Here is a 27,583-nt window from a genome sequence, read left to right as displayed (position 1 = left end):
GTCCTGTATTTTTACTTGCTAAATCTGGCAACCCTACTCCCACCAATATATCATTGAATGCAAAATTTGGAAGAGATGTTTATCATCAACTTGTTTTAAAATAACTTTTATTAAGATATCATTCACATATTATACAATTCACCCATTTAAATGTATAGTTCATCAGTTTTAACATATTTGGACCTGTGCACCTGCCACCACTACAATCAATTTTCAAACATTTTCATCACCCCAAAATGAAACCTTGTCCTTAACAACATTCACTAACCTCCAACCATCTGCCTGTCCCAGTCCTAGACAACTGCTAATTTATTTTCCATCTTTATAGATTTGCCTCTTCTGGACATGTCACATAAATGGAATCATACAACATGCTTTGTGTATGTGTATGCATTTATAAGACTGTCTTCTTTCACTTAGTACATATTTTCAAGGTCCATATGTGTTGTATCATGGATCAGTACTTCATTTTCATTGTATTGCTGAATAATATTTCATTGTATGGATATACAACATTTATTTGTCCATTTATCAGTTGATGAACATTAATCAATGTTCCATTTTGGGCCAATTATGAATAATGCTGCTGTAACAGTCAGCTCTTGTGAGCTGATAAGAGCAAGCACAAGATAGCTCTAATGCCTACCCTGGTTTTAGGTGGGTCTCTCAGAGACCACATAGGGCCCTATATTATAATTGCCTAGTTGCCTGTCTCCTTCTAGCCAATCAGCTACACAAAGAGAGTGATTTTGCTCACTCCTGTACTTGTATTTCCTAATGCAGTTGCCTAATACTTGATGTTTATTGTAATCATGAATGAAGTACAGTATGGTGGTCAGGAATGAAGAGTTTCTGAGTCATTTAAATCTCAGATATGCCACCTATGTAAATGTGGAAAAGATAACAAGTTACTCAACTTTTCCAAGACCTGTTTTTTGTTTTTTTTTTTTTCCTGGTAGGATGTGAAGGGCATTCGCACCTCCTTTAATAGAATTTGGAGAGCATTCAGCATTTGCCTGGCATGTTTTCAATACTCAGTAATTTTCAATACTCAGATAGTTACTGTTACTTGTGTTAGACATTTATAACCCACATGATTCTGTGATCTCCCAGTTCCTCAGCCACAATCATCTGTGCACAAAATGTGACCTACTCTGGGGACTACCTTTGGTTTTGTCATCACCACAGCTACTGCATTGCAGACAAACTAAACTCCCAAATCCCACTCTCTGATAATAGCCTTACTCAAGGAAATTGCATAACCAACACTGAGATTGTTGTTTAAAAAAAAAAAAAAGGCCAATTTAGAAGAAAATACTACCTAGTTGTTATATGCCTTTCTGTTCTGGTTAACAAGGTAGAATGTTTTCAGTATTTTGGAGATACACATTTATTTTGTGACTTTCATCTTTTGCCAATTTTCTACAAGTATGTTAATCTCTATCCTTTGGATTTGTAGGAGCTCTTTATAAATTAGGAATATTAATCCTTTGTCCAAGGTATATTTTATAGTTTATATTTTCCCAATTTTGTGTTCATCTTTTGGCTTTTCATGGCACTTAAACATACAGAGTTTTTCTTATTTCTAGGAAGTCAAAAATATCAATATTTCCTATTAAAATTATATGATTTAGGATGTGAAATTCCCTCATTATTTTACACTCTGCCCACCCTGTTAAAACCACCAGTAATGATTTAGTATATTCTCAAAACACATGTATTTATCTTCAATGTATATCACCAACTGTCTACTTTTTTCTTTATTTTTTTAAAGATTTTATTTATTTATTCATGACAGACACACAGAGAGAGAGAGAGGCAGAGACACAGGCAGAGGGAGAAGCAGGCTCCTTGCTGGGAGCCTGACATGGGACTTGATCCCGGGGCTCCAGGATCACACCCCGGGCTGAAGGTGGAGCTAAACCTCTGAGCCACCAGGGCTGCCCTGTCTACTCTTTTCCATTTGTAATGCTGCCAACTGGTCCAGGCTTGCCTCTCTTCCTCTCCTTCCTCTCAAAATCATGTTGATATCACAGTCAGAATGGTCATATTTAAACATAAATGGCTTTTTTAAACATACACTAGCATATAGGTCATTAACATACAGTGCATACATACTATTCTCACTTAACAATTTATATTGAACTTCCCTGTCTCCAAATGTTGCGTGGGACATACTTTTTTTTTTTTTTTTAAAGGCTTCCTTGTTCATCTGAAATTCAAATTTAATTGGGCATTGTATTTTTATTTACTAAATCTCACAGGCCTACTCCTGTCATTGATCCAAGGTGGCTGTTCCAGCTCTAGTTTTCTTTCAGCCACGGGAAGGAGGAGCATGTCTCCAATTAAGGGCAGAACCTAGACATGTCACATATTTCACTTTTATCCCATGGTACCTAACTGAGTTACATGGTCTCACGGAGCTTCTAGGGAGGCTAGGAAATGTAGTATTTAGCTGGGCAGGTAGTCAGCCAGCTAAAACCCTATTTCCATGAAAGAACGGAAGAATGGCTATTACAAAACAGCTAGTGGTCTGACACAGATAACAATCCCTTTCATCACCAGATACAGTCACTAGAGGTACCAAATCCACTTCCCCATTCCAATCAACGGATGGGCATATGACCCAAACTGGGCCAAATCTTGAGCAAAGTGATACAGAGGCTTGAAATAATTCAAGTTCATTCATCCTGTTTGTAGTGACTTGAGGAATTTAAACATTATGGCTTTTTGTTACTCAGATCTCTACTAGAGTTTTCCTGGTTCCTGAGCTTGCCCTTAGTCAGCCTTCCTAGGTCCAGATTGTCCTTGGATGCTGTAAGATATCTTTTTTTTTTTTTTTTTAAGATTTTATTTATTTATTTGAGAGAGACAGAGGTAGCGACAGGGAGCACAAGTAGGGAGGAGAGGGAGAAGCAGACTCCCCACTGAGCAGGAACCAATGCAGGGCTTGATCCCAGGATCCTAAGATCAGGACCTAAGCCAAAGACATGCTTAACCGTCTGAGCCACCCAGGCACCCCTGTAAGGTATCTTTTTTTTCCCCTTCAGTTATTGAAAATAAGTTTATGTGAGTTGCAATCATAGAACTCCAACTGATTAAAGGTAAAGTCTGGATGTATTCCAAAGTGAGGAGATATAAAGCCAGTTCCCCACCCCTGAGGATTTCTGCCTAAGCACATTTTCACTTCAGCATTGCAGTTTTCAGATTTAAAGATAACAAGGCAGTTATAATATCAAAGATATTTGATATTCTCAAACAGAGATTCTCAAACAGAGAACAGAGAAGTGAAAATTAAATCTAATTAAGCTAATATTAGAACTTACTCTGTGCCTCCTTGCAGACATTACTCATTTCTCTAATATTTGCAACAACTCTGTGCTTTATTAAATTTTATATGTATTATCTCATTAAACCCTTTGTAGCAACAATAGGCATTATTACTATTATTCCCATTTTACAGATAGGGAAAATGGGGCTTAGAAGGTTAAGTGGCTTGCCTAACGTCACATAATTGGTAACAGCTACAGCCAGTATTCAAAACTAAGTTTAACACCTACTCTTAAACTTTTTACCATTCTGCTACAACACAGACCTTAAAAAGTAAAAATAAAAATATTTGATATCTAAAGATCTTTTTAACTTAATTTTTAACATTTTATTATAATTTTTTTAATTTTTAGTTTTTTAAAAAACTATTTATCTATTTATTTTAGGGAGAGAGAGAGAGTGCACAAGCAGGGGGTGGGGCAGGGGAAGATGAGAGAGATAGAAGACTTCCCACTGAGTGTGGAGCCCAATGTGAGGCTCTGCCCCGGGACCCCAAGATCATGACCTGAGCTGAAATCAGGAGTCAGATACCTAACTAACTGAGCCATGTAGGCACCCCATAGAAAGTTTTACAAAAATAGAATAGTATAATGAAGCATTAATGTACCCATCACCTAGCTTCAGGAATTGTTCCCATTCTACTATTTTTTCACTGATCCTTTTCTCAAATTCACACTTTATTTTCTTTTATCCTACAATATTTAAAAATGAATCCCAGACATCATATCTCGTCACCTATAAATATCTTAGAATGTTTCTATAGTGCATGAGAACTTAAAAAAAATAATAGCATTATCATGCCCTCCCAAATTCATAAAAGCTCCTCAATATATTTAATATCCAATGCAAGTTCAACTTTCCCTGATTGTCTCAGAAATGTCTTTTTACGGTTGTTCAAGTAAAAATTGAAGCACAGTGCACAGGTTACATATCCAGGCATTCTCTTAGGTTTCTTTTAACTTATAACAATTCCTCTTCTTTTTTCTTTTACACCATGTGTTTGTTGAAGAAAAAAGGGATTTTGTCCCATGGGATTTTTTTTTCTTCTTTTCACTTCAGATGGGTAAGGTGCCAATTATGTTGTGACAAGGTTTGAGCGAAGCACATCTCACATGGTGACTGGATACGGGATCATGACACTTGTGAACAACAAAAGGTTCTGTCCTGTGGTGTTTCTAATGTTCTGGGGTTGATGGATAGCAGCCCCCTGGTGTCATTAGCCAGTTTTCCATCTCCCATCTTTTTCATAATCTGCTAGTTAGTTCAAGAGGCTTGATTAAATTCAGGTTCAGAAATATTTTGTTGTTTTGGTAAGAATACTTTATAGGTGGTATAGTAGCTTACTTTTTAAATAAATGGTGTTATTGCTCTATTCAATGTGTTGAGTCAGTGATCATAAGCAGTAAACAGCTTTTCTTCTCTCATTTCTGCCTTGATTTTATTTTTTAAAAATATTTATTTATTTTATATATATAAAGAGAAAGAGCACATGAGCAGGGGGAAGGAGAAAGAGAGAGAGAGAGAGAGAGGGAGAATCTCCAGCAGACACCCTGCTGAGTACAGAGCCCAAAGCAGGGCTCAATCTCACCACCCTGAGATCATGACCTGAGCCACCATCAAGAGGCAGGTGCTTAGCCAAGTGAGCCACCCAGCTACCCCAATTTTATTTTCTTTTTAAATTTTTAAGTTTTTAAAAGTAATCTCTACACCCAACATGGGACTTGAGCTTATAACCCCAAGATCAAGAGTCACACACTCTACTGACTGAGCCAGCCTGGCACCCCCTCCCACCTCTGCCTTTAAACAAGATCTCCCTTCTCTGCCCCCAGTGACATTTCAGGCAGATCCCTTACCTTTAGGGTCCCTTTCAGATTGGGGAAGAGTCTCATTTTTAGCTATGGGAAATTCCAGTCCAATCTAAATTAACTTTAATTTTTCATCTAACTCAAATTTCCCTGGGTCTCTTATTATAGCATGGCCTGTCCTTTTATCTCATTTGGTAGACGGTCTCCATCTTGTCCCCTTGGTCCATGGAAAATGTTGCCCATTCTCACCCAGCTGAATGGTAGGACCCTCTGTCATCATCATCCAGCCACTAGGAGCAGTTCCAGCAGTCTCCAGTCTACTGTTTCTCCATACTCTTCAAACTCCAGGAGACCCTGGTCAAATTCTTCCCAGAACACACTTGTCTTCCACTACTGTAGCAGCACAGGCCAAGTATGCACATTCTTCCTGCCGGGCAAGCATCTGGCCAAGGAGTGAGAGTCCAGCATTCCTTTCTGGCTAGTACTCCCAGTTCTCTGAAGAGCTCTCTCACTGTCTTCCTCTTTTGGCTCTGGTAGAGGAGCAATGTCCCATGTGCACAGGGAAGAAATGCTACTGTGCTGTATCCTCTTGGGAAGTCCCCCCAAAGATGCATCTGCCCAACTGAATCTTTGGCCTTCTCTGCTAATAGCTGTGGGAGAGATGGTTGCTGGACTGGAATGTTCCTCTCATGAGACCCATGTATGTGTGTTGAGAACCCTTCTTTAAAATGTGGGGCTACCTCTCATTCATTATCCACACCTCTGAGGCTGTATCTTCAATTCTCATCAACAGAAAAATCTCTATCTACATCCATGCAATCTATTAAGATTTACCCTCATCTTCACTTTATAAAGTAGTTTTCCTAAACGTATCATATAGAATTTCCTACTTTATTTTAAGCTAAATGATTTAGGGGTGCCAGGTGGCTCAGTTGGTTAAGCATCCAACTCTTCATTTCAGCTCATGTCATGATCTTGAGGTTGTTAGATCAAGCCCGGTGTTGAGCTCCAGGCTGGGTGTGGAGTCTGCTTGAGATCCTTCCTCCCTCTTTTCCCACCCCCACCCCACCCCTCCTCTAAAAGAAATATAAAATGAAATGATTTAGATAAATTCTAACTTAAATAATATGCTCCATGATTATTTTTTTCATGTGTCACTGGGATGTTGGTGAACATCAAGCTTAAGTGCTAACAAATGTTTATTTTCTGTCCTTACTCAAGAAGACCTGGATAGTATACAAAATACCAAAACAACAAAGCAAGGAAGGGACAGCAACAGAGGATGAGGAACCAGATTGACCGTGATACATCAGCTGAATTAAATACAGTCTTTTTAATATGCCACATGCAGAACTATATACTCGTTGGATTCCCATTTTTATTATTAGATATAACCTGTAGCCATTTTAACTGACGTATTAAGGTCTATGTGTTGTTGTTTTTTTTTAATTAGTGGGTTAAATTACAATTGCTGGGTGGAGAACTGCTTATTCCAGCCTTAACTAGATTTAGAATTAGGAAATAAAAAGTCTTACTGACTCACCGAAGAGTCAGCTGGGTACATTTTTATTCTGAATTCAAAGTAGGAATGAACCATAAACCAACCAAGAACTGCACGATAGTGAATCAGTATCAGTATCCTTGGATGAATGTGTGTGTGTGTGTGTGTGTGTGTGTGTGTGTGTGTGTGTAGGAGCAATTCTGTTACAGCAAATTGGCTTCAATAAGGAGTTTTAACATGAATGAAAGATTTCTGGAGAAGACCTGATGTGCAAAGGGGAAAAAAAGTAAGAGTTTAATAAAAATCATGTCATGGTAACCATTGAAAAGGCTGACAGCACATGAGTTAGAGAAAGGAATATTAAACATTTGGATTTTATGTTTTTGTTTTTGACTCTGGCATCACAAATTCACTTTGTAACACACTTAACATTCCAGAATATCAAGTCATTGATCTCTTCTCTTAAAAATCCTTTACCAAATCATATGAATTAAATTACAAATATAGTTAAACACAAAGACATTACTAATGAATAGATAGCAAATGTTCCATCAAGGAATGTAACACAGAATGCATTTTTTTGAAAAAATATTTATTTGAGAGAGAGAGAGAGTTTGAGCAGAGTGCTGGGGCAGAGGCAGAGGGAGAAGCGGACTCTCCAGTGAGCAGGGAGCCCCACGTGGGGATCAATCTCCAGCACCCCAGGATCATGACCTGAGCCAAAGGTAACCTGAGCTCAACCAACTAAGCCACCCAGGTGCCCCCATGAAATGCATTTTTACAGGAAACTTGAGGAAACAGAATTTCAGGACAAGGCAGCGTATTAGTCATTCTTTCTAGTTCTGTGTTGTGAAGGTTTCATAATTATTCTTTCGGTCTTCATCCAAGTCTCAGATCACGACTGCAGAGGCAGCAATAGCCACAGTCCTGGGGCACGCCCTCCGCCCCCAAGCCTGTACCCCCTTCAGGTCCTCCCCTCCCTCCCCCTGTGCTTTGGCTGCCTGGTGCTGTCCACACCCCATTTCACCCTTGTGGGGAACTCTTCAAGGACGCGAGGAGAGACCTCGTGAGGTTGCCTCATGGCCAAAGTAGCCGTCCCTCAGGGTGTTCCTTCCATTACTTTCTACAACCCCCCTGGACTGCAGTTTTCACAGTGGTCATCAGGGTTTTCGTCCCCAGAACCCAGACTCCATGGTAAACACAGTCCACACTCATTCCTGACTCCCATCTGCTGTGTGCCAACACGGCCTAACGCTGGTCTGTGTTAGATACAACATTTTAGAATTAAACAAGAGAGATGTGCTCTTTGGATTTTGGAGGCATGCCATCTCCTGAGGAAGAGAGTCTTACATAAACCAACAGGAGAAAAACAGGAGAGTGCAATTTATGTTAGGAAGCGAGAATCCAGGGTGCCAAGGGCTGGAACAGTGGGAGAGGCAGACTCTGACTGTGGCTTTAGCAGAGCTTCTCTGAGGAACCAGCGTTTAACCTGAGGCCCAATATGGCTAGAGTGACTCCAAGTTACTCAGGCTTGAGTGAGATGCACCAGTGTGTGGGAAATGGGGTTGGAATGGCCAGGCCAAGGAGGTGGGATGGAAGAGAATCCAGGAGGCTCAGAGGCCACATTAGGGATTTTGTATTTTGTTCTAAGTGTAAACCATCGAAGGTTTTAAGCAGGAGATTAATGTGATTTGTGTACTTGAGTGCCTTGTGTTTACTGGTTAGTATTGAATATTTACACAAATGAGTTTAAATAAACAAATGATAAACAAATGAGTTAAATACACACAATGAATCCCTGATACGGTTCTATGCCATTTCAGGGTTTTACCAACTCCAGGCAATTAGATTAATCTGATACAGCTTGTTCTTAGGAAACATAAAGTGGGAACTTGTTGACTTTCAGCCACTCACCATTCATTTTTCTCTTTCTAGCAACAGTTCGTTTTATTTTCGGTAACACCTCTCTCCATTGTGTACAATCTTGGTGGCCAGCTGTCCCTTGGCCAAGAGGCAGGTTCCAATGCAATCCCTCTCCCAGGACTTAGCATCTTTAGCAGAGTCACCGATGGGGGGGAATGTTGAAGAACTTTGTTTCAGCCATGGCAAATTTTAAGGCACATATTCTGGGTTCCAGTGTGTGCCCAGCTTCCTTGGTTCCTGTCCCAGTTTCAAGATGGAGTCTCCAGTCTCTCATTTCTCTTCCCAGTAAAAGTCCCACCAGTTCATCCACTTTTTTTTTTTTTTCTTAAAAAGGTCAGTGTTGGTTTCTGTCACTGGAAGAATCATAATGGAAGGAAAATCTATTTTAATGTTAAGTGGAGATTGTATTTTGGTCTCAAGTTTTTAGAACGTTTCTTTGGATATGCAACTTGTTCATTTCCAATCTAATGGAAAGTTTAACCTTTTAACCTTTTCTTTTACTTCTCACAAATGATTTTCATAGTTGGAATGTATCTTCTGGGCTGAAAGATTTGAAATCTTTGAAAATAGTCAAGTTCTCTTTTTTTCCCTTCAAAGACAAAACTAGTTTATTGGTGTAGTTTTGTCTTGGAAACCATTCTCTTTGCCTTCAAGACAGTTTTCCAAAATGCATTCTGCAAAATACTAGTGTCAATTATTACATAAATCTGGTTACAGTGAAGACTCTACCCTTCTCTTGGGGTCTCAAATGACACTGTAGCATCTTCAGCATAAAAAAATAAATCCTGCAGTAAAGAAATCGGAGTATTTTCCCAAATGTATCTGGTCATGCAAATGTTCTTCTTGCAAAATGTACTAAAGAACTAGCATTTTGTGGAACCCACTTTGAGAAGTGCTGCTTTTGAAAATCAAAGCAAAAGTGAGGTTTTTTCATTTTCTTTGTGCCATCTGTTCCTGTTCCTTTGGCAGTAGGTTTATTCTTTTTCTTGTTTTTCCTGCCTTAAATACTCTTTGAACGTTCTTTTTGTTATTGTCCTTTTTAGAATTTTTAAAGGCCTCCATCCCTCCTAGCACACACTATTCTTTGGATTTATTCTAGAGATGTCCCTGAGATGTAGCTTAAAGTGAAGGCCCATCAAAGTGCTCTGAGAGTAGCCACAGGGTTCACATTTCATTTGTTTCATTTATTTTTCTATGTGTGACTTTTCCAAGTGTCCCTAAAATTAGGAGTGATATGGTAGAAAGAAAGTGTAAACCATTGAAGGTTTTAAGCAGGAGATTAATGTGATTTGTGTATAAGTGCCTTGTATTTACTGGTTAGTACTGAAATCAATATTCGGCCTAGGCATTCAGCCTGAATTTTATGCATGTGCACATGAAAACATGCCCATGAACATACACAAATACATATAATAGAAAAATCACAGTCCAATATACAAGGTTTCCTTAAAGACATCCAGACTATTCAAGCTGAGATGAAAAAATACGGATCGAGAGTGAGCTATGGGGGCAGATCATTGTTCTCCCAACTTGCCCTGATTGATCCAGTAAGAACATAAGAAGGAAAAGTCAGGGGCTCCAGAAAAGGCCAGCTTAGATGGGAGGAGGGGCAGGAGCCAAAGATTAGCAATGATGGCTCTGAGCTTGGTCAACGAGATGACGGCTAAGCAACCTGTGTCTTTCACTCTTCATTCACTTACTAATTCGTTCAACTAATGTCATCCAGTACTCGTTCTGTAAAGACGTTCTGCTTGGTTCTTGCCTTCAAAACACTAACTGTTGCAAATGGCAAGATTTTTTTTCTTTATGGCTGAGTAGTATTCCATTGTGGATTGTGTGCTGTGTGTGTGTGTGCGTATCACAGTGTCTTTATCCATTCATCAGTGGACACTTAGGTTGTTTCCATATTTTAGCTATTGTAAATACTGCTGCAATGAACATAAGTGTACAGATATCTTTTCGCATTAGTGTTTTCATTTTCTTAAGACAAACACCTAGAAGTGAAATTGATGTATCATATGGTAGCTCTGTTTTTAATGTTTTGAGGAACCTCCATACTGTTTTCCATAGTGGCTGCACCGATTTACATTCCTACCGACAGCCCCTTTCTCCACATCCTTGCTAACACTTGTTATTTCTTGTGTTGTTGGTTTTAGCCATTCTGACAGGTGTGAGGTTATAGCTCACTGTGGTTTTGATTTGCATTTCCCTGATGATGAGTGATGCTGAGCATCTATTGTATCCCCGTTGGCCATTTGTATGCCTTCTTTGGAAAAATGTCTGTTCAGACTCTCTGCCCATTTTTTTAACAGATTATTTTTTTTTGTTATTGAGTTGTTTCAGTTCTTTACATATTTTGGATATTAATCCCTTATTGGATATATAACTTGCAAATATCTTGCCATTTGCAATAACATAAGTGAACTAAGTCAGAGAAAGACAAATACCATATGACTTCCATTATATGTGCAATCTAAAAAACAAAACAAAGAAACAAAACAAAACTCACAGACACAGAGAACAGATTGGTGGCTGCCACAGGGGAGGGGGATGGGCTAAAAGGGTGGGAGGGATCAAGAGGTACAAATAAGGTACAAATAAATATAACTTACTGTTATAAATAAGTCATGGGGATATTATGTACTGCATGGCTACTATAGTCAGTAATATTGGACTGCATATTTGAAAGTTGCCAAGAAAGCAGAATGTTCTGCTTTCTTATCATAAGAAAAATATTTTTCTATAACTCCGTGTCAGGATGTGTAGTAAATATTCTTATTGTGGCGATCACTTTATAATTTATACAAATATTGAGTCATTATGTTGTATACCTGGAACTATTAAATTTTTTTTGTCAATTACACTTTAATAAAAAACTTACTGTCATGTTGGGTCACTGAGTACCTAAATAAAAATGTGCAATAGAATCTGCCAAGTGTTATGTTAGAAGTAAGAATAAAGTGCTTTTCTGCATTAACTTTCATATTTAGATTCATTCTATAATTTAAGCTTGTGTTTCTCCAGAAATAAATGATTTGTTTCATGAATGTGCTTTCAGTTTTTTCTACTTGCTCATGTTCATTCATGTTCACTGCTTTATATAGCATCATATTGCAAAATACAATTCAAAATTTAAACTACCATAAAATTTGTTGCAAAGTCAAATATCCATCCTATTGATGAATGTTTGGGTAATTTTAATTTTTTTGCAATGCTACAATGCTGTTCTCATGGACACCTGATGCGTGTGAAATGCTCCTAAATTGTGGTTTTAACTTGTCATTTCCCTGACTGCCAATGAAGTTGAGCATCTTTCATTTGTTCATTGACCATTTGGGGTTCTAGAAATTCTTTTATACTTTATTTCCATAAAATATACTACAGGACTATCCCTTCAACACACCTTCAATGAGTATTGCAGACCCTACTTACCAGGGCAAAATACTTTGGTTATCTCACATTAATATCTTCCAAGTTAGCTCACTGAAGCCCAGTTTTACAAGGGAGTGGTTCTGAAAATAGTTGTTTTTCTGTAGACCCAATGTTTGTGATTTATTTAGTGGGTCCACTGAGTTATAACACTCCCCTAAATCTCACTATGGGGGTCTGGTTTGCCTTAATTTCCCTGAGAAGGAGATCCCAGCTCTGCTTTGCTGGAGCATTGCCAAGTCTCACCATTCCTCTTCTTGGGGGTCTAGAGACTTTCCACGGGCTCCTGAATTGCTGGCTGAGGTTCTGCTCTAAAAAAAAAAAAGAAAAGAAAAGAAAAGAAAATTTGCAAGTATGATATTAGTTCCCTGCTATTTTGAAATGTCACCTGTGCCTGGAGACTTTTGCTGACACGATTGACCTGTCAACTGATCCCCTTAGATATCAGCTCTGAGTGCAATCACATTTTTTATTCCTCCCCTTTGAACATTAACTTGGACCACTGGCCAGCATGTATGGGAGTCAGAGCCACAGCCAAATCATGTCCCGGAGCCTGGTTCCAGACTCCATTTCCTCCTCACCAGCCAGACTGAGGTCCCGCATGCCCTGAGGCTGACCATCTAGAGTATGACAATCTGTCCTTTTCCCTCAGTTATTAATGTTCCAATTAAATGTAATTGCTATTGATTTGTTCTTTTAAGCAAATAGAACTTATTTTGCTTCTGTGAAAGCTCCTTCTTCCAGGCCAGAAAATGGTGGGTAAGTCACAAATCTGTAAGAGAGAAAATGTTACTTGAATCCCTCATATCCTGTCTCCTCATGTGACTTATTTTTTTTTTCTGTCTGGGACTCAAACATTTCAATCCAAGTTAGATACTTATTTAAAATAATTTGGGGGGGATGCTGAGGGTGCCTCGGTGGGTCATTTGGTTAAGTGCCCAACTCTTGGTTTTGGCTCAGGTCATGAAATTGGGGTTGCAGGATCAAGGGCTGTGCTCAGCACAGAATCTGCTTGAGACTATCTCTCCTTCTCCTTCTGTCCCTCCCCTACCCCTGCCTGAACTCACAAACACCCTCTCTGTCAAATAAATAAATAAATAAATAAATAAATAAATAAATAAATAAAATCTTATAAAAAATAAAATCATTTTGGGGATGCTAGGCAAGAATGACTATTTAAATTGCAGCAAGAAAATAATCAAGTCCGATATTTCAATAGATTTCCATATTTTGGGTCAACGTTTTTCTTCTAATTTGGGTATGTGAAAGTACTGTGGCATTTAGTTTACAAAATAGGCCATTCACTAAGACAGTCATGTAGACAGAAAGTCCTGTGGAACATAACAGCTCGAGAAAGCAAGTGACTTTCTGCCAAGCTCACTGCAGGCACCCAAACATGGCCCAGTTCTGCACCAGAGAAGAAATAATAATTCTCTAACCCTCTGCCTCCTTCTTCTGTTATTATGCACAAAACTGTACCCCCAACTGTTCCCCTGCACTCCTCTTCCCCAACCCCTGCATTTCCGGGGCATGACCATACTGTTTGGTTTAATTTGTTTAAAAATACATCAGGCATATTCTAAAATTCTGAGAAAGGAAAAATACTGTTCCTTAAGAAATATTATTTTCTGTTGTGACTTGGAACAAATCATTTGCAAACTCAAAGTGTTTTTCATAATATATCTTAGAGAAAAAAATCAAGTTGCATTTTAGGAAGCATTTCAGAGAGAATTTTATCACCACAAATCATTAGTCATATTTTATTGCTTGGATAGAAGAAATGAATAAGAAGTATTCGTTCCTATAAACACACGAGAACATATTGCAAAAATGTTGATTTTAACTTGATTGCTCAACCCTAAAATGGGAGGATTAGGTACATCTTTGAATTCTAGAAGTTTGGACAATGTGCTAAAAGGCATGAAAAGGTGAATGCTGGTTTTTTTGGGTTTTTTTTTTTTTTTGGTTCTTTTTTTCCTTTTTAAAGCTTATTTATTTATTTTTAGTAATCTCTACCCCCAACATGGGACTTGAACTCATAATCCTGAGATCAAGAGTCACATGCTCTTTCTACTGAGCCAGCCAGATGTCCCAAGATGAATCGTTTTTAAAAAGCAAGTTCTGGAAGATTGAAAAATCTTTCTTCAGTTATTTTGCTATTCACTGGGTCGCCCTTATGTATGTTGCTACGAAGCTGTTGAGTGGTTATCGTCCTGACTACTGTTCCAATTCACCGTTTCCACAGAAAGGTGATGTTTCTTAAGTAGGGAGAATGGGATACGCAACTCACTTTGCCAAGCCTCCTGTCATACATGCAGAAAAATGTGTATCCTCGGCTGGAGGGGGGACATCAATTTTATATATTGATCAAAATCTAGTAGCACACTGTGAAAATTCATGGATCACCACTGTGCCATGCACCCAGCTGCAGATACTGCCCTGGGTCTGCCTTAAAAACACAGCTTCCCCTGGGGCACCTGGCTGGCTCAGTCAGTAGAGAATGTAATTCTCAATCAATCTCAGGGTTGTGAGTTCAAGACCCATGCTGGGTGTGGAGCCCACTTTAAAAAAAAATTTTTTTTTAAGCCAAAACAACAAAAACAACAGCAAAAACACAGCTTTCCCTAGGTAAGGAGCACTGAGCTATATTTGTGGAGGAGGGTCTTGGGCTTGAGCAGGGCAGTGTTTGCAAAGTGTCATGGAAAACAGGTAAGTGTTACATGTGCATTCATGTGGTTGCAGCAATAAAACCACATGATTCTTTTTTTCAGTTCTCTTTAATCTTGAGCATATCAAAGACAATATGTCATCTTGGTCCTCCTGAGGTTTTATCACCTCTCTTCTAAGGAGTGACACACACAAAAGGAGCAAAGAGGTCTTAGATTCAGAGCGTTCAGTGGGCAATCTCATCTTGTTAGATTTGAACATGATTGTTTTATGATTGCCTTCTATTTCCCTTTTTTAAATTCAATTTGCCAACATAGTATAACACCCAGTGCTTATCCCATCACGTGCTGCCCTTCATGCCCATCACCCAGTTGCCCCAAGCCCCCACCCGTCTCTCCTTTAGCAACTATCAGTTTCTTTCCCATAGTTAAGAGTCTCTCCCATGGTTTGGTCTCACTCTCTGATTTCTTCCCATTCTGTTTTTCCCTCCCATCTCCTATGATCCTCTGTGCTGTTTCTCATACCCCTCATATGAGTGAAACCATAGGATAATTGTCTTTCTTTCTCCGATTGACTTATTTCATTCAGCCTGATACCCTCCAGTTCCATCCATGTCCATGTAATGGTAGGTATTCGTCCTTTCTGATGGCTGAGGAATAACTACTTCCTTATTTCTGACGGTCGGTCCTGGCTGCGTGGCACAGGGCCGAGGCCCAGGGCGGGGGCGCCCTCCCCTGGAGCAGGGCGAGGAGGCGGGAGGTGGTGGGAGCACACAGGCGGTCTGGCCATCACATGAGCTCGGGAGCGACAGGCCACGGCTCTGCCAAGGTCTGTGTGTTCGAAGCAACTCAATCCACGCAACACTCAGGAGAGGCGGTTGTACCCGGGCAGGAACGCCAGCAGGCAGCGAGGATTGGGCCCCCTCCCAGGTGCCTGCACAGGGGCCTGTTACAGTTGCCTCTTTTTCTGCTTTGCGCTCATGGATAAAATGCCCGGGGCGGGGGGGGGGGGGGTTGGCAGAGACAGTCGTTCATTGTGGTGTCCCAGCACTGGGTACAGTACCTGTGACTTAAAACTATTCAACGTGGGGAATCCCTGGGTGGCTCAGCGGTTTAGCACCGCCTTTGGCCCAGGATGTGATCCCGGGGTCCTGGATCGAGTCCCACCTTAGGCTCCCTGCATGGAGCCTGCTTCTCCCTCTGCCTGTGTCTCTGCCTCTCTCTCTCTCTCTCTCTCTCTCTCTCTCTCTGTCTCTCATTAATAAATAAAATCTTAAAAAAAATAAAACTATTCAACGTGCCCTTTGAGAGAACAGGAAAGGAAGGAAGGTAAAAGGAGGGGAGGAGGGAGGAGGAATCAAAGTGAGAAGATGGAGAGGATGGGGTGTTCCACTAATCCCTAGAGAGCAGGAGTGGAGGAAAACTGAGCTGAGAAAACTCTGGGGATGGAGTTTGTCCTCTTCCCTAGTCCTGAACACAAACAAGCCTCCTGGGAAATGGAGCATAGCTTTTGTGGATGCAGAACAGTAGAGCTCTAAAATAGCCCAAGAGTCACCCATGGAAGGACAGCCCTACTGGGGTCCTAACAGCAAATTTCCAGGCTTTGCTGTGATCTCTGAAGGAGAGAGCGAAAAAACTGTGCTTTTTTTTTTTTTTTCCACTTGCAGTGAGAAGTCACACCGAATGTGTACAGGCTGCTTTGTCATTTAACCTCAGAAAATAAAGATAGTACTCAGTTCTAGATCCTTTGGAAGCACAATGTATGGTACAGCTGTAACGTAAACTGCTCAGCCGTTGCAAGGTTGTCGCATTCATGGGGCCTTTCCATTTGTCTACTGTAATGAATGTGTTTGTCAACCTGTCTTTTCATAACTGTGACTATCTCTTTAGGTTAAATTCCCAGAGGGAATCATAGGGTAAAGCACATGCACACACTCTGTGTGTGTGTGTACGCGTGTGCGCAGCCAAGCTGCCCTCAGAAATGATGAACAAACTTTCACTCCCGATGCATGAGAGCACCTGCTACCAAGTGCTTGCTGAGACCACGTTGCATGTATTTTTATAAAGTGACCGATCTGATAGCTGAAAAATAAATTTATTACTGTTTTGATCACCTGTTGTAGCTGTTAGTACTGCACACCAAATATTTCTGACTTTCCACTCCCTGATCACATAATAGGATTGAATTTCATGGCATTTGAGGTTAGGTGGACTGTTCTGGTCACTGAGTTGTGAATACACACCATACTATATTATCACTCAGGACTGAGTATTTCATTGCCAGTGCAAGACCCTATAGAGCTGTCTCTCACTCAGGCTACTGGTTACCAGCAATAACATTCCAAAAACTGGCCCAGTTCGAATAATTGATTAACACAGCCATGCCATTTTAATCAATTCCATGAAACAAAGCCTCAAGCTAAATCATGAAAAATCTGACCAAAAAATAAACCTTTGTTGTATTAAGCCACTGTGATTTGGGGTTGAGCATTACTGTGGCATTACCTAGACCATCATGAATGATGCATTAAACATCTTAGATCTTACTGAAATTAGGCACACTTTCCTATACTTTTTGGCCACTTGTGCTTCCTTTTTTGTGACATTTCTGTTCGTGTCCGCATATATTAACTTTTTAAGCTTATGGTACTCAACCATACGTTTGGTCATGATTCCCACCATGCATGAAGGGAGAGTGACGAAGTCTGTGGATTACAACACAAAGCACAGGGCTACCACAACAGCCTTTTTAAAATTATTTTAAGTGACGTGTTTTCCTTTCAATGATAATGTCAAAACTTTAATATGAACATATGCGGATCATTCGAATGGCCGCTTTATAACTGAGGGATGCTATTTACTTTTATGACCCAAATGGTTTTGTACAGTGTCAAGTACCACTACTTGACACACAGACTAATATTTAAAGAACAAATGTGAACTCAAAACATAAATAATGTGTTTGCACCAATGAGGGACAAAATGATGTCCCGGCACAATGTCCACTTAAGATTAGAGGTGTAACAGCAGAATAAGTGGAGAAAACTGTGGGAGCACTGAGTCATCACCGAGCCCTACATCAATACCAGCAGGATCAACCCAAAAGAGTCTGGCACAGTACTCAGTACTGTTTTTATGTTGCCACTTGTCTCAGTTATGATCCGTTGCTTGCAAACAACAGAAACAGATTCTGGCTAATTCAAGCAATAAAGAACTGATTAGAATAATACAAGAAAATGCAGGATCGACAGAGAAAACCAGTCTCAGAAAGAACCAAACCAGGACAACTCCAAGGATCTCAGTACCAGGGATTCCTGGAAGAGGACATTTTGGAGGCTGCCAGCAAAATGATTCAGCTCTGGCCACCTTCCAACTGTGTGTCTTTATGTTCTGAACTCAAATTCCTGGGTTCATTTGGGTCATGTGCTCCTCATTTGCTGGTTGGAGGGGGGCAGGAAAGTCCTATGGGACTTCAAAATGCTCAAGTCATCCAGATGCCTGATGAAAATAGAAGGTTATATGATCTCAAAGTAAGTGTGAGATGTCAGGGGTCATTCCTAGAGGGCTTGAGGGATTTACTCCCCCCGGTCAGGGGAGTGCATGAGGTCTCTTCCTTAATTTATTTCTTTTTCTTTTCTTTTAAGTAGGCTCCACGCCCAGCGTTGGAGTCCAGCGTGGGGCTTGAACTCACGACTCTGAGAGCAAGACCCTGAGATCAAGACCTGAACAGCTGAAATCAAAAAGTCTGGCACTTAATTGACTGAGCCCCTCCACCCACCAGGTGCTCCAAAGCCTCTTCCTTACAAAGGCTTTTCCTTGTAAAGGAAAGGAAACAAATGAAAATCCAGGGAGGGATTCAGGAAGAACATAAATTACAAAAGAATAACCTGTTGACCTCAGGAGAATGAAAAAAGGACATGCTCCTTGGTGAAATGGATGGCGGAAAGGGGGGGGCGTGGATAGGCCTGTTTCTGGCTAGATGGGGCTTCATGAGGTCCTGTGTTGGAGTCACATTCAAAGAAACAGCCCTCCAGGAAAATAAAATCAAATGAAATGTAATTCTTTGCTTAGGTTTTTCATAAATATTGAAGTTGGGGTATATTTTTAATATAAAGCAAAACTCTTTAAAATACACTTCAGACACCCTCTTATCACTGAGTTCTCTTGTGTGCTCTGCAGTGGCTTCCCCCAAATTCACGTTCTCTGCTGTCTCTGTTTCAGAAAGCTCTCCTGACACTTTTCCTCCATTTGCACCTTGGTTCACTATTATGGATATCAACCAAGCCTTCTTGGATTTTTTAGTTTTCTTACTTTACCCTATTTCCTCTGTTCTCTACAACAAAGAAGCACCTAGGCAGTGACCTAGAAACAAGTAGAGGGGGAGGCCAAAAAAATGGGTGGGCTCTATAATTTAATAATTTCCCTGTAACACGAACTGTATGTCACCAATATTTTTCATTTTTCTTTAACTCAAAATATTTGGTCATTTCCCTCATGACTTCCTTTTTCTTGCACCACGGGTTATTTAGAAGTGTGTTGTTTAATCTGAAACTAATATAACATTGTATGTTAATTATGCTGAAATTAAAATTAAAACAGAGACAAAATTTTTTATTTTATTTTTTTTTTAAAGATTTTATTTGTTTATTCATGAGAGACACAGAGAAAGAGACAGAGACACAGGCAGAGGGAGAAGCAGCCTCCATGCAGGGAGCCCGATGTGGGACTTGATCACAGGATCAGGGATCACGCCCTGAGCCAAAGGCAGATGCTCAACCGCTGAGCCACCCAGGCGTCCCGAGACAAACTTTTTTAAATTAAAATAAATTTAAAAAGAAGTGTGTTAATTTCCAAATATTTAAGGCTTCTCCAGATATCTTTCTGTTACTAATGTCTGGTTTATTTCTGCTATAGCTGAAAAGCATATTTTTATATTCTCTTTTGGTGAGCATTTTACAAAGTCAATTCAGTTGATCTTTAAATAAGTGCAGTTTACCTTCAAATAATATTATATCCTATAACGACATGCTCCTGATTCGTGCCTCCCATCTTTTGTGCTACCATGGTGCTAACATTTTACTTTACGTGTGCTGTATACAATTCTTTGGTGTTACTATTTTTGCTTTAGTAAATCACCAGCCATTTTAGAGAAAATAGAGCTTAAAAATTTTTCATAATTTACCTTCATTTGTCATTTCTAGCCCTATTGCTCTGTGCAGATCCAAGTTCCTGTCTGATATAATATCGCTTAAGAAATTCCTTTAAGATTCCCGAGTGTGCAGGACTGCTTATAATTCATTCTTTCAGTGTTTGTTTGTTGGAAAAAGTCTTTATTTATCTTTCATTTTTGAAAGATATTTTTGACAGTTTTGTTCTGGTAAAGATGACACCCTCCCGCCCCCTGGCTTGCACAGCTTCTGACAAGAAGACTGCTGTAATTCTTTGATCCTCTGTAACCTGTCTTTTTTCTCTGGCTGCCTTAGAGATTTCTCTTTATCCTTGGTTTTCAGTAGTTGAGTAGGATGTGTCTAGGTGCTGGTTTTGTTTTGTTTGAGGAACAGCTGCCTCTTACAGTGATGCTTTTCAAACTGTTAGTGTGCATATGCATCACCCAGGGATCCTGTTAAAATACAGACTTGATTCCATAGGCCTGTGACTTGGCTTGAGTGTCTGCATTTCTTCTTCTCCTCCTTCTCCTTCTTCAGATTTTTATTTTTTTATTTGAGAGAGAGCCATCAAGAGAGAGTATGAGTTGGGGGAGAAGGAGAGAGAAGCAGACTCCCCACTGAGCAGGGAGCCTGATGCAGGGCTGATCCCAGGACTCTGGGATCATGACCTGAGCTGAGGGAAGATGCTTGACCAAGTGAGCCAGCCAGGCTCCCCAGGTGTTTGCATTTCTAACAAGCTACCAGGTGTAGGCAGTGTAGGCAAGGCATTGGCACACTAGTGGGGTAAAAGAGAGGAGAGGAAATTATGTGGCAGCAGTTTTGGATTTTTTTTTGCCTCTCACTGGTCAAATTCATCCAGTGGGGTGTTAATACCCATCCCCACCCCCCACTCCCATAGTTCTGAGTGGTTATTACCGTCCTTCAGGCAGCCACTGAGGAAGGCTTGCCTGGTCGGCCCTGGGTGGGAAAGATGCTCCCACAGCTATGGAGGCCCAGAGCCCGGGAGGCCGAAGCAGCTGTGGGTAGTAGCAAGGGAGGAAAGGGTGGGAGCCACCCCAGGAGAGAAGTGTGGCAAAGCCGGGCAAACAGCACGCTCAGCGTACTTAGCACTGACTGAAAAAAAAAAATCCTCTCTTTTCAGAACCTATATGTCAATCTTCTTTTTCTGGTCATGGGAGCGTGAGCTTCATGAAAGTAAGGGTCTCTCTGCTAGAGACTGTAACAGTGGTTAGCACCTTGCAGGCAGTCATAAATGTTGCCAGATGAATACACGTAATGGGAACTGAAGAATACGAGCTTCCCAAAATAAACTGGGGGCAAGAGAGACAGAAAGAGGGGTGGAGAAAGAGACTGTCTCTATTTAACCTCATCTTCCCTTCCCTGTTGAAGTGTTGCTCCAGATAATGGGAGGCAGCCACCAAATTCAAAGAGAAACAAAAGAACCAGTTTTTTTGGCTTTCATGCTGGCCGATTAATTCAGGGATTTTCACGGATAATTTTGACAAATGCGATTTTTTGCCTGAGGCCCTGGCATTAGAAATGTAACACTCTTGTGAGATATGGTTTCTCATACTTATGAAAAGATTGGCCTATAGAGGGTGCTAGTTCACTTCGCAAAACCAAAATAAGTGCCTAAACTTTCACTGAGTCCTGGAAAAGAGTTGACAAAGCAAGCGGGGAAGCAGCTTAGCAAGAGCTAATGAAACACTTAAATTTGCCGCATTTTGCTTCACAACCAAAGTTTAAGAAAAAAAGGAAAGCAGCCTGCGAAAAGGCCAGAAGCATTCAGAGACCTCCACTGGGGAAAAGACGTCACACTGTTTTTCAAAAGCAAAGAAGAAAAGCCTAGCCAGGAGAAGCATCTAGAAGAAAATATCGTATGTACTGTGAAGGAAAACCTGAGGCTGGGAAAAGTTGCAAGTCCAAGAGGTGAGGCTGGCAGGCTTCTGCCAAATTCCATCCTGCACTTCATGCCCATAAATGAGGACTTTAAGGCCTGGTGTGAGGTGTCTGTAGACTCTGTAAATGGGAGGTGTTCTTCTGACAGCTGTTGAATTAAGCACATCATTCCTGAAACTGACTCTGGTTTCAGTGCTCAGCAAGGATTAGAGGGAGGAAGAACCACTTGGGAGTTTTGAAATATGTTGTTGGTCACAGTAGACTTGGTAGGAAGCACAAGTGAAACTGATAGGAGGGAAAAACCTCTTCAGGGTTTAGATCTGCAAAGAAATCTTTAGAGAAGGAAATGGAACCTGCCAGTGGGTTCTTTGGAAAACTTTTGAACCCTGTAGACAAGCAGCAATGATCAAGGCAGCTTTGATGGCCCAGAGTTAAACTCAAGGTAGAGAATCTAGTCTTCATAGTCCAGTGATCAGACGCAAATTTTCTAGGAAAAGTTGGACTCAAAAAAAATCAGTAAGAGTTGTGACACATGCTTATTATGTATGGTCCTTTCAACTGGTGACTGTCCTTGCTTTTGTCAGTTCAAGGTGGATTAGTCACTTTACTGTAACGTTCAATGGCTAAACTTTAAACCAAATCAATAAAGGACAAGGAATGAGTTTGCAAAAACAATCAGCCACCTCCCTCAATTTAATTGTAAAATCAATCAAATCTGTTTTTTTGGCCCCGTGTAGGGAAAACATCTATTTTACCAGTGAACAATTTCATTGATTGAGTGATTCACTTGGAAGACCTAACTACAGTCTTAAGATTTAAGTCTTAAAGGAAAAGGTTTATCTTTCAAACACATTTTTTTTCAAGCTTCTGAAGTCAGCTTCTTTCCCCCTAAGGGTTTACTCCATCTCAGATGTGCTTCTAACCTTTCTTTTGTGGTTATTTTTAATCATTAGCCATGTATTCAAGGTAGAAAATCTATTTAAATGCTTCAAAGTCCGTGTAAGCCCACAAGCCTAAATACCAGCAAGTAAGGATGGAGAAGTACCAGTTATGGAGGTCCTACTGGGAGCCACTGTGTACTTTATCTTATTTTGAGCTCAAAACAACTAAATGAGAGAAGTACCATTTGCTTTGTGCCATGGTCAGAGGTAAGCATTCAAGACCACAGACTGCGCAGGTAATGGAAATGAGCAAAGAAGCAGGTGAATTAAGAAGACTTGTTGCTCTTTGCGGAGACGCAAACAATGTTTCTGGCTCCTATTTTTCAAGGGAAGCTAGAATATTTATGTGAGTCTCCTGATTTTTAAAAAACTGTGGTTACTAATTAAAAGAAATATTTCTGATACTGTGTGGATCAGAAAAAGGAAATCTGGGGCTGAATCTGGCCCAGGACTGCCATTTGGTTGTCTGGTGGTGGGGTAAAATATAAGGCTTGGGAAGGTGACAGGAAAGTGCTTCCCAGAGCCCAAGATTTTGATCAGTGAGGGACAAGCTCAACTAATCACTTTTGAGGCAAAAAGCAAGAATTTGATGGGGTCTATGTCTGACTTTGTGATAGGTAAACAAGGGGGAGCTTCATGATCCTTACGTAAGTCAGGTGAAGAAGGCTGTTTCTTGCAGTAAGCCATTCTCCTGACACAAAAGAGTCTTTCTTCACCTTCAAGTAAAACTCAGCATAGCCCAAACATAAGCATGAGATGGACAAAGGCTGAGGGTAAGATCATCAGACCCAAACTCATTAAGTCCAAGGTCAACATTCCCCACAGGAAAAGAGGGAAGGAAGGAAGCTAGGACAATTTTAGTTCCTTGTGCAAAGGGGCAAGCAGTTGTAAACTCAGGACTGCTGGCCCCTGGGGGAACAGAGAGGCTGTCAAGGTTTGCTGGGCGGGAATGTGGGGAGTGACATCAACTCCGCCAAAGTCCTGTGAGCAGGCGCAGAACTGGCAGGTCATAGATCACTGGTCTCTGGTCCCCCAAATCCCTGGAAATGATTGGGAGCCACCTCAGAATCAAGAAGCCCAGAGAAAATGTGGGATAAAAAGACTCATTGGGCTTCATTCACAGCCATCTCCATGGTCGTCTTGAGCCATCAAGTAACACTCCCCCAAATTCCAGGAATTAGTGACAGTGGCTTGAGCAAGGCAATAGTTTTTCTTTTCATTACCATTACTTTGTACCCTCACTCTGTCTCAGGTTCAGGTGACCTAGGAAATTACGTTTGCTGTGTTATGTTTGTATAAATGGTCACACTCTTTGTATGCAAGTTGGCCACTGGGAATGACTCTTAAATTAACTTTTATTTCATCAGATCCTCCTCCTGTTTGACTTGATTTCATCCCAACCATTCAACTCAGGATTTATTGTCCTTGTCTTACGTTCTCAAGAATGGAGAACTGTCTTTGAAGTAGACATGAAAAGTGTCACCCCAAATAGACTACCCATATATCATTGGGAGTTTAAAACAACAAACACAACAAAAATACTCTCCAGTGTTCCAAGCATCCTAGGAGGTCTTCTCATTGTTTAAGCGAGTAAAAATTGCTATCATTCTAGTAAATAAGCTAACATCTGCTGTCCGGCTGGCAAAGGCCACTCTCTTAAAATCCGAGTACACCCTCAACTAGAGTCATTAATGTCCAGGACAGCTCTGTCTCATAGTAATATAATGCAAAACACATGTCATTTTAAATGTAGTATGTTGTAGTAGTAGCCATGTTAAAAAACAAAAAAAGGTAGAAACCAGTGAAATTAAATGATCAATTTCACTTCATTTAGCCAAGTATATAAAAAATATTATCATTTCAGCAGGTAATCAATATGAAAATTATTAATTAGATATTTTACATTCTCTTTTTCTCATATTAAGCCTCTAGTGTGTATTTTACATTTATGGCACATCTCGATTAAGTTTTGTAACTGAAGGGAATCAGGACACGGCACCCCAAACTATGCCACTGTGGTATAAGGATTATTTTGAACTAAAGGTGGTTGGGCATCAACAGATGCTGGAAGGGTTCTCTGCTCTTCTTTATCTGCCTAAAAGCCAAGGCACACATTTCCTTTTGTAAAGATGATCCCCTCCCTGTGCCAGGAAGGAAAGAGCTACTGTTAATCACCGGAGATATGGAGATGAATTTGCAACAACAGGCCTTACTAAGATAACCCTTATCTTCCATCAGTTTCCCCATACATTTGCTAGTCATTTCTCTATGACTTATCATCCTTTCAAGTCCAAATCGTTTTCCTCTGTTAAAATGGTATATGAGCCTCCAAGGCTAACCCCTTCTTTGAGATTCACTTCCTTTTATGAACTCCTGGGCACATAAATCATAATACAAATTCTATTGCCTTTTTATATTGCTAACCTGGCTTTTGTTAATTTATTTTGCAGGTACCCCGTTACTGAACCTAAGAAGATGAAGATTTTATTTTTCAAGCACCCCACAGCCACATAGGCTGCAGTCGACAGTATTGGGCAGAGGAGAATGATATGGCCAAGGAGAATGATATGTAGTATTGTTCTAATCTATAACTTATTTCCAATTTATACTCTTTTTTTCTTATATAAAAACTATTCTTGTCAGGGCTTCCCATGGATGCAGAAATTCAGTATCAACAACATTGCATTTTAGCAACTGGTAACAATGAATAGCTTAATTGAGGCTATAATATCTCACTTTTACATTCTTAGATGTTCTAGAGAATGAGAAAAAAGTCAATCCTTTCTTAGATTCCTTCATATTTTGGTCCTGGAAAAGCTGTTATTAATAGCTTACCAAAATGAAAAAAAAAGTCTTAATTTAAAAATTATACATGGTTTTAATTTAAAGACAAATAAAACAAGACTAATTCAAAGTAAGGATCAGATGCATACCTTGCTGGGATTTTCTATTATGTAATCAACTGTGGTTTCTAGCAGTGCTTTACTCTGGATCCAAGGTAGACAAACTATTCAGAGCCCAAATAAAATAACCACATGTTCTGAAGTTAATTTAAAATATTCATTATTATGTTACAAATAGTATGATATTCCATCCAATGGCTTTAATTATTTCAGATCTTTGAAATAACAAATGGATTTGATTAAACTATAATTTGCTTTATTAAAATTGAATTGAGGGCATATGTTTTGGCACGTCGATTATTTTTCCCAAAATGAAGGACGTTCCTTTTCTATTTGTGTATTTGTTGGTCTCGTTTAAAATTTATGCAAGCGGTATCCCTGGGTGGCTCAGCAGTTTAGCGCCTGCCTTCAGCCCAGGGCGTGATCCTGGAGACCCGGGATTGAGTCCCACGTCCAGTTCCCTGGATGGAACCTGCTTCTCCCTCTGCCTGTGTCTCTACCTCTCTCTGTGTGTCTCAGGAATAAATAAATAAAAATCTTTAAAAATATTTTAATAAAATAAAATAAAATTTATACAAGCATACAACATCTAAAATCTACGATTAGGATTAGGTGTAAAATCGCTGTGTCCTTGTCATTTTATTCTTCCCACTATAATGTACATCAGACATAAAGGTGAATTGCCCGGCCTTTCATCCTGCTTTTCTTCCTTGCAATGCTTTGTTTCAGCACTTGTCTCCTCCGCATGAAGACTCATGCTCTGGCAGTGAAATGAAAATAATATTTCTTTTCCTTTAACTAGCCTGTACCCCCAAAGAGCATTGTTTTCATTGTACACTGGTGAAGGAGGAGATGAAAGTTCACCACGAATAGGCCTGGTTGGATTTATGGTGCTATCAATGAAATATTTCTGTGGTTTTTTAAAAAAAGATATTTTTAAAATGTATTTATTTGGAGAGGGAGAGAGTGGAGGGGAGGGGCAGAGGGAGAGATAGAAAGTGAAACCCAGCAGACTCCACACTGAGCACAGAACCTGAAACAGCTCGACCTCATGACCCTGAAACCAGACCTGAGAGGAAAGCAAGAGTCGGACACTCAACTGACTGTGCCACCCAGGTGCCCCTATCAATTAAATATTTGTAAATGAATGATCATATGAATGAGTAGATGAATGGATATAACCATAACCCATAATATAACAACTGCCCACATAACTGGTAGCAGGATCAATTCCAGGTTCCGGGAAGGCTCTGAATGTCATCCACTGGCCTTGCCCAGTCTTCCAGGAGTGCTTCATGATGACTATACTCTAGAAGATTGTACAAAGGTAAATCTGTAAAAGGTTGTGGGTGTTTTCAGCTGTTAGCACAATTTCTCAAAGGGCCTAAAGGCCTGATAAGATATTGTGCAACTCTGCACTCCTCACACTCAACCACATCACAAACACAAACTCCCTAGCAAGCTGCTATGCAGTTAGTTTAGCTGTTACCTGACCTATTTGCCTAAAAAAACTGGAACTGTCAAGAAAATGAGCATTTCCTTCGAGTGAGTCTACTAAAAGTCAAGCCAACCGCAATGTGAGGCTGCCAGCCTTTTTTCTATTCTGGCTTGATCTAAGGAGTTTTATAACCTGTAAACCACAGACTCCTATTCGAACCACAGCTTTGAAATCATGGCTGTGAACTTCTGGAAGTAATGTACCTCTTTTCTTTTTTCCATCTTTTCTGGGAAGAGCTTCTAGTGGATCTTTGAAAGAACCCCTGCTCCGAGCCAACACTCATAAACTGGGAAGAGAGGTGAAGCATTGTTATAATCAGTCAACAGAGAAGAACCCGTTGAGGCTTGGCTGCTAAGGCCCCTGCTCTGCTGCTTTGCATCAAGAGAACACACAATCCTGGCCTGGCATGTTACACATCAGCAATGGGATGGCTTTTGAAGCAGAGACCTCAGTTCACTCCATATAGAACTATAAACCAGGGCTTTATTAACCAGAAATTTTAGCTATAAAGATCTTGCAG

General features: G+C 40.2%; 1 long non-coding RNA gene and 1 other non-coding gene across 3 annotated transcripts in view; one reads left to right on the top strand and one right to left on the bottom strand.

Moving 5' to 3' along the window:
* LOC121481099 overlaps positions 1–18,761 on the top strand; it is a 42,965-nt gene extending 24,204 nt beyond the window's left edge. Inside the window, exon 3 of one of the 2 annotated variants that reach the window (XR_005985187.1) lies at positions 18,302–18,761. This is a non-coding gene — a long non-coding RNA (uncharacterized LOC121481099). Of the gene's footprint in view, positions 1–18,298 lie in introns of both variants that reach the window. The other variant, XR_005985186.1, reaches the window with a different exon arrangement.
* On the bottom strand, positions 4,384–4,489 carry LOC121481710. The gene has a single exon (XR_005985379.1). It is a non-coding gene; the product is annotated as a small nucleolar RNA U13 (small nucleolar RNA).
* Positions 18,762–27,583: the final 8,822 nt, after the last annotated feature.

This window comes from Vulpes lagopus, chromosome 23, assembly GCF_018345385.1.
Source record: "Vulpes lagopus strain Blue_001 chromosome 23, ASM1834538v1, whole genome shotgun sequence".
Lineage (NCBI taxonomy): Eukaryota > Metazoa > Chordata > Mammalia > Carnivora > Canidae > Vulpes > Vulpes lagopus.
This window is presented reverse-complemented; position numbering and strand designations above follow the sequence as displayed.